At 42.1% G+C, this 8,598-nt stretch overlaps 1 long non-coding RNA gene across 1 annotated transcript in view; it reads right to left on the reverse strand.

Moving 5' to 3' along the window:
* The window catches only part of LOC133135412 (uncharacterized), a 54,984-nt gene extending 47,337 nt beyond the window's left edge, over positions 1-7,647 (reverse strand). The window contains exon 1 of the long non-coding RNA XR_009709386.1: positions 7,178-7,647. This is a non-coding gene — a long non-coding RNA (uncharacterized LOC133135412). The remainder of the gene's footprint in view (positions 1-7,177) is intronic.
* Positions 7,648-8,598: the final 951 nt, after the last annotated feature.

Raw genomic sequence — 8,598 nt, forward strand, 5'->3', positions numbered from 1 at the left:
GAATTAATGACTGAGCCTAGTCATCTGGATCCACTCTGATGTTAAGAAAAGTGTCTCCAGGCAAAAGCAAAAATGTAAAGACAGAAAGTACAGAATCAAATTGACTCCAAGTGGGAGTGTAAAAAAATACTTTATACATTCTATTCCATTTCTGAAAAGGGCTTGTATTTAATCTGCAGCTGGCATACACTCTTTCACTAGAGCTGTTCCACAGGGAATTATAATTGCTCTTTTAAAGAGATATTTTTCAAGAAGTCAGTCCAATGTTCATAAACCATGGGAAAGACCAAGAGAAAATATCACCAGCTATAATGAGCAATTAACACAGGCACAAATCCATACCTTTATACGTCTCATGTCAAAGCCAGGTGTTGCCTCAGAATACAATGGAACACTGTCGTAGGGTGGTAGCCATTTTGCCGAATTTCAAAACCACGCCCTTCTGTGGCTACGCATGCACAGGCAGATAAAGACCATCTCACAGGGTCCACTGTCTCCAGGTCCCTTGTCCTTCCAATATATAAAATATGCAAGACTAGCCCAGGTCAAGGTAAGTTCTTTCGAGATTAACCTCTCTGTAGGCCCAGCCCCACAGGATGCGGATGTCATATGGAATGGCCCATTGTTGACCCAGCTTTACTGGATGTGGATGTCATACAGAAAGACCCATTGTTGACCCAGCTTTATTAGGTATGGATGCCATACAAAATGGCTCATTGTAGGCCCAGCACTTCTGCATGTCATACAGAATGACCCATCTAGCGTGTAGCAGCGCAAGTTTCTAGTTCCCTGGAGCTGAATAAACAGTCTTTTCCCAAGAGGACACATTTGCAAAAAAAAAAAAACAATAATTACCCACGCAGCATAGGCCAAAACAATATTTACACACTTCTCTATGTGGGAAGCTGCACTGGGAGAAAAAAGGGATATATTTTGATCTTTTCACAATTAAAACTACACAATTTCAGCAGTCTAAATGACTTCAGCCAGCCGAATGCCCAAAGACCGGAGCAGAGGGACGAGAACACGGGCCGATTCTGAAGTAAATGTGACTTCTCTCGCCTCGGCAAGAACAGAAAGGACACTACACTCATTTGTGCCCGAGAACTTGAACTCTGGCAGCGGGAGACGCCCTGCTGGTCCATGCACATCGCCTCTCAAATCTGTTACCGAGGCTCGTTTTCTTTCATTCTGATTGGACATATTAAGAGAGGGAAATAAGTAGTGCTGTTACTTCTATCACAGTCAGAATGGCGAAGCCAGAAAGTCGGTATCGGGGGGAAAAAAGTTTGTGTTGGGGAGCTGACAGTAAACGCAGGCGTGAACCGAGCTGTAATAGAGATTCACTCAAGCCGTTTATTTGCCATTTTATGCACCATTGCACACTGTCACCGGGCATTTCACAGCACTGCACCGCAAGATGTCTTATCTGGACAGGCTAATGCCGTATGCGAGCATGCGTTTCAGAAACGTCCACCCTCACCGATGCCTTCTGGCTGTAGTTTTTAAACACCGAGTGATGCGTGTAGACCCCTTGCTCAGGTGAATAAATGAAATCATCTCTCGTCCCCTCTTATTGACCAGCGCTCCCCAGGTGTACTCAAACGACCTTTCCGTCTTCCTCTACCCCTCCCTTACCCCGGGACGGCGGGGGTCTGAGGCTGGAGACGGCGGTCAATGGCGGAAGGAGAGGCGGCGCCTTCCGATCGATAAGGCTTGAGCACTGTGGCTTTGTCACCGGCCGGCGGATCAATGAATCCGCTTCGTCCCTCCGCCCGCTTTGAGCCGCCTCGGATCCGAACGGTCCGAAACACCGCGGTCTGGCATTTAGCCAAAATCAGGTGACACCCGACTCCTGGACAATTCTGATTCTGACAGAACCACGCTCCAATCCACCTCCGTGCAAAACTGTTAATAAAATGCAGTGGAGCATTGTGAATTTGCAGACTGTGAATTTAATTAATTCTGATGAAAGCCAAACATTTGCATTTTGTCCATGTGGAAAGACAATTAAACATTCATAATGTGGCTCCTGAATATTTCAGAATTCCTTAAAGCTCCACTTAACTCACGCTAAAAATAAGTTATTTTTGCCAGGATGAATCCTTCTTCCACCAAACAAAATAATTTATTCACAGCACAGCAAAAATTCTGAATACAACACAATTTAATTAAAAAACAACTAAAGTTTAAGATGATTCCCTGCTGCTGATTATTCATGTAAACATAATAACCTGATTTCCCCTTGTACAAAAAAACCCACCGTGCATGTTTATTCCAACTGAGCCCCATGTAATACAGTTTTGGAAAATGAGGCAAAACAGAGAATTATAACTAGGACAAAACTTGGTAAAAGCAAGCTAGTGTGCAAAAACACAGTACGACAGGTCAATAAGGATATGGATGGATGGAAGGCGGAGCTTCCAAAGCCTTTTTGATAGGTTGCATTAGTAGGAGAAACGGACATCATCTGGGGTGTCATGGGTCGTGGCAATGTTATGCGGATTTCAAATGGAATGAACCTTATAGCCGCTGCTACAAGTGAACAAAGCTGATAGAAAATAGCTTGCAGTGTTTAGAGACTAAAGGAGCACAAAAGCAAAATCATTCAGGGCAGGGCAAAGTGATGTTTAAGCATTTCTCAACACGACAAGTCAGCTTAGGCCAAGCACTGAAAGAATATAGGATATGCTTCTACGCTACCTCTTGAAAATGAAAACACTCTACAGGACTTGAACATTTCTACTTCATAGATAGATGCACTGAACTTACGAATAAGGTTCAAGTGGTGAAAATAAATGATATCATTCCACTAAGCTTCACAACATTTTAACCAATTAATAAAATGAAATGGAAATGACTTTGAAAACAACAGATATATTTCACTTATTGCTATAACAAAACAAAAAAAAAAACTCACTTAAGACTGGGCTCCGGAGAACTGAAGGAAGCACTACTCCGATGAGGTCACATAACTGTCTTCTGAACTCATAACACCGATGACGCAATAACGCTGATGCAAACAGGGACTTTACGTGGGAAAACATAGAGCAGAACTGAAAACGGTTTATCTGTATAGCCTAATTTTGTACTAATTTGGAACACAGATGCCAAAAAAAGGCCAACCTGTCAATAGCAGCATTGTCGAATCTTTGGTGGTAAACGGTAAAAACTCCTACACTATGTGCCTTTCAGTGGAATAATCTTGTCCGCACCCTTGAGCATAGGAAAGTACCACCCACAAGCCATTATATATGCTTTAATTATCTCTCTGCGAATGCATATGCCAACAGAAACCGCTGTTCTCCATAAGCTCAAACAGGGGATTGGATAAGAAGCTTGTGCAATGCTGCAGTGTACTGGAGAAGACGGGCCAGCCCTGGTAATGGTAAGGTCAAGGGGGTGCTGCTTTTCACTGGAACGCAGTGCTTAACTGATCGATTAAAGCAGCTGGTGGCAAAGTTAACTAATCTAACCAGTTTCTTAGGCCTAAACAGACAGCATTTTAAGGTAACAATCAAAGCCAGAAGACCCTGGGGGTCTTCAGGAGCAGGGTTGAGGACTTGGTACATGGAAAAGCCTTCTGAACTGACTGGAGCTTCCTGACTGGCTCTTGGTATAGTGCATCTGTATTAGTCATTTAGAGCCTGGCCACTCCTGGGAACTGATTTTAAATCAGGACTGAGGAATTCCTCATTTGGCATTCTAAGACATTCCTCCATTCCCCTCCAATGTTGTTCAATGGAGCCGGGATGCACAGCCAAAACAAACCCTTAGTGACAAGCTGTAAACATCTCGAACAGAGGTACTTTGGGGCTTCTCAAAGAGAAAATTCAATTCAGAGACCCAACAAATCAGACTTTACACTCTCCGAAACTGCGTGGAATCAAGTGCGGTTCCCAAGAATCTAAGGTCAACAAAACAAGGCAGCAAATAATGTAGCAATGGATGTGGCTACACATTCACCGTTTTGTATCCAATTCCAGCTTACCCAACGTCAACACAATGCTTCTGTAATATCGGAGCAACGTTATTGCACAAGGACATTCCTGCAGCACTGTGACAACAGGGATCTCGCAAGGGAGAGTGATCTGTGCTAAATGAAAGATTAGCCCTCTCGGAGAAACTTTACCCCCAAGCCAAAATCTGTCACATGGGTAACCCTTACCTGTATATCAAGTTTTTTCTTTAGGCCACCCCAGACAGAACTGCAGTCCACAAACCGGAAATAATGCAGCGAACCAAACACTAAATTCCCCTCTTCAAAATGCCATAAAAAAAATCACTCAATCAACAAACAGACACAAAAACAAATAGATTTATCGGGCCATAAAAAGATGCTGATGCACATGACACTCGGAATTCTGACTTCCTTGTGGCGCATGAGTCAAACTTCACAACGAAGTGTATCCTCATAGGTAAACTGCACCAGTATGCTTTCAGAATCGATTGCTCAAGGTTTTGGGAGAACGTTGAAGTCTCTCAACTCAAAAGGTTTGACTGAGTGACAAAAATGCCTTCAAGGATTTCAGGTTGATGTGCTGGAGACATAAGAAACACAGAGGCTTTTAGGAAGCACATTGTTTTAAGACAGACACAAAATCACTCCTTAACTGTCAGAATCGCTCAGGGGTGAAAGCCTAGAACAACCACTCAGCACACGTAAGCTACATCCCACAAACTAATCAAATTGCATTTCTGTGTGTACCGTCTACATGACGATACAACTGTGGCCTCCTTGCTGCTTCACAAGAGCTGTGGCGAAGTGTCTCAGCATAGAAATATTACTGACTGGTGGTTATAAAATATGTTTTGCAATACATTGTTTTTGCAACTTAATGTTTTCAAAATGCAATGCAAATGAGAGGGTGAAAGGAGACATTTTAGCAGGAAGTGAGATGACAGGAAGTGACCTAGAGCCAGCAGCGAACATGTTAGAGAGACAGTGTGGAGGAGAAGGTCTGTGACTGCTCAACCTGTTACACAATGTGCACTGCTCCCAATCTGCTCAAAGTGCATCTTCCCTCCTTTCTCCTTTGCTCCTCACTCCTCTCCCCCCCCCCTCATTAACAGATTCCCTCCTATACTGCTCTCACTAACAGATTCCCGTGGCATCCCTTATCCGGATTCTTCTTCCTCCAAGGGCGACAGACAATGGAGTTCCTTCCACTCGGAAATCAATGTGCAAGTGGCACAGGAGATAACGCAAGAAAAGATGCCTTCTGTGTTCTGATGCAGGTGTGCCCAGATTCTCTGAGTCAGTGTGGGAAGGACTAAAAACAGCACAGAGAACAGAGCCAGCTCGGCCATTTTAACAGCGAGATGTCCAGTGACAACGCTGATATTGTCTTTCTTACAAGGACGATTCACAACTCAATTACCAACCACAGGCAACACTGAAATTCTTCATCTGTCCTGGAAACAAGTAATTCTACACACAACATGCATCCCTTATAAATACTAAAGTACATGTAGCCTTTTATACTTTTATATTAAGCATTAAAGATATTGTTGCAAAATTTAACAGAACAAAGCAGTACATTGCTCCAGTGTTACAGTTACACAGAACACAACTAGATCAGTTGGTAAAATAAGACAGAGCCACAGCTACAAGTAATGAACAAAAAAAGACACACTAATGTTCTGCAAAGTCACTCAACTGGTTGCTGGGCTAATCTGAGGCCAGAGTGCTAGGTACAGCATCTGGAATTCTACAGGAGCATCCATCACCCGCAAGAAAGTCCATTAGCTCACATCATAAAGGAGGAAGTGGAATGCGCTGTCACAAACATTGCACCATAATATTATCATACAGACACCTGGTTAGGGTCAGATTACTCAAAATACAGGGTGACACTGCGTTGCTCTGTGGAAGGGGGTACTGGCATTTTAAAAGACTCCTGTCTGTAGACAAGACATGCTTTACCATGGAATCATCCATCTATGCAAGAAAAGTGCCCTTATGGAACCACCCTTCAGAGCAGGAACACTGCTCAAGTTGCAAGGATGACCTGACCATTATCAAAGATCTAGACGATGAAGCAAATGAAATACCTCACATGCTAAAACAAAGTTTTAAAGCGTGTAAGGCCTACGTATTGGCTGTTAGCTTGGTGTAAAGTCAGAGCACTTTATGTTTAGACGAAAAAACACAATATGAAGCAATAGCACAAGCAATGCAAAGTACTTTTTCGGAGGCCATTCGCATCACTTTACTTTGTTATTGCATATTCCCCCCATTGACATGGTTTGCTAGATACATCTATCAAAAGGAACAAGGGTGCCAACTTAGCAAGCGCAGGACAAGTGAACAGCACCTGCTTGAGAAAGTACAGGCGCACGTGTTGAAACGCGCTCACTCACATGTAGTTTGAGGTAACTTCGCTAGCTAGCTACTACCGGCTTGTGGACAAACATTTTGTGTTTACTAAATATCTTTGCTGGCTGGTAATAATTTATTTTGCTACAACAGTTAGAAGAAGATAACTGAAAGGTAAACAATGTACAAACACAAAGTAAATCACGAAATAGGACACTGAAACGAGCGATCACACGTGCACTGAAAATATAGCGGTAACTTTGTAAATTGTATAGCTAGCTAGCGAGACAGGTAGCTAACGTGAACAATCAGAATTACGTTTCTTAAATTAACATGCTAACATTCGCTAGCAAAGTTAGTTATATGTTGCTCATCTTTTCTAGCTGGCTACAGTGCAAAAAGATGAAGCAAGGGAAAGCATGAATGTTCCCCAGTTTGATGGATAAACGTTACTGGCAGAACCGCTAACTTTGTGAATTTGACGTCTCGACACATAGCTAATTTACTTCCATAGCCTGCAAAAACAACATGCAACGCTATTTTCATTTCTCTAGATAGCTAGCGTTAGCTAAACGCATAAACATGAAGTTCCATGAAGTTTGCAAACGTTTTCCAACTCGTCAGATTCTTAAAAAAAACCGGCTAGGTCTTCCGACCTCTGCGCGCTGAAGAGGGCAATAAGTTAGTAAGTTTTGCAGGTTAGCAAGTCCTTTTCCAGTTCCTCATAGCCTATATTCTACTAATTTAACCATGATGTTGCCAGTTAACGCTAGCCAACTAAAACCTCAGCCTGTGATATTATAAAGCACCCGCTTTTGTGAAATATGCAGGTAATACATAGCAACCAAGTTCACTTACCTCTGGGTAGACTCTGGTAGCTAGCTAATAAGCTAGTGCGTAGTACGATCCGCCAAACGGGGCCTCGAACTCACACAGAGCGGGCAACCCCTGATTGCTTGAAGCAACTAATGACGGCTGGTTTGTCGTCTTTCTCACTCTCTGCTTCCTTTTTCCAGTGGGTTAACGTTACCCTCCCCCTTGCAGATAGATAGCAAGCTAGAGCTGACAAGCTAGCTAGCAAATGTTATATTCTCTCCTTTCCTTTAAACTCTCAAGCAGTCCCTTCAGAAATGCTTATACACGGTGTCCGTGGGTCTTATTTACCTCCTGAAAACAAAACATGCTCTCGGTTGCTTCTATGTAGTAGATCTGTCCCCAGTGAGAACTGATGAGGATTCGTAATCGGAATAAAACGAAGAGACACCGATAGCTACTGTGCTCAGCGCCTCTTCAACACAGAAACACACGAAAGACGATGCGGACGCAGAAAGATGATGTCAGGTATATAGCTTCAGACGGCTCATGCTTCAACAAGATACTTGCAAGACTGAAATCGCGGTATATCCGGAGCAAATAATTTAGTTCCTGTTACTACAATAACAATCTGTTAAGAAATAGTTCCGCTCCGTGAGGTTCCGGTTATGAGATCTTATGTGACAGGCACAGAATTTTCAGTGCAACGTTTGGTGTTTTTTTTGTAAATTCAATTTTTTTCAACCCTCCCCTTTCTTGGGGCGCCTGACTGTGACCTCACGCATGTATTGTACGGTGTCCTATATTTTCTTCCAGCCAGTATCCAGTATACAGATCCTTTGAAAGCATGTACATATATTTACTTGAAATGCATAATCATCATGCATAGTGAATATATTTTAATCCACAAATTGGTGAAAAGGTTAATTTATCAACCAAGTATATTTTATTTGTGAAATGCTCACCACTTCTGATGCTATGTTTAATTATTTAAAAACAATCCAATGTGTCCAATGTTAATTATTTAAACTTTGTTTTTAAGTTAGATTTCATCCTAACTTAAGAAAGAAAAACAGATCAATAGATAATAACAAATGACCATAGTTCTGTCTGTTCTTTTGAGGATTGAAAAATCCAACTATTGCTTAAAATATTTCCAACTGAGATTTTACTAATTTTATGGGAAGCAGTGATAGTATTCACAAATTAATTTATCCATTAGGGGAAAGAAAACATCAAGGTGGAACACATCAATTGCATTTCCCTGTACATCAGTATGCAGTGTTCAAACTGCAGAGAGGTATTCTAACATACATACAATACTCCGATTAGCCAGACTGTGACCAAAGTCTGGCGAAATAAAAAACATAAAATGACTTCCATTTGTTGCTGTTTCTCAGACTGTAGGCAAAGCTGCTATTGTTTAGCACAGTCTGGCTGTGAAAAAGGTAATAAATATAGGCCTC

Source organism: Conger conger, chromosome 8 (assembly GCF_963514075.1).
Source record: "Conger conger chromosome 8, fConCon1.1, whole genome shotgun sequence".
Taxonomy (NCBI): domain Eukaryota; kingdom Metazoa; phylum Chordata; class Actinopteri; order Anguilliformes; family Congridae; genus Conger; species Conger conger.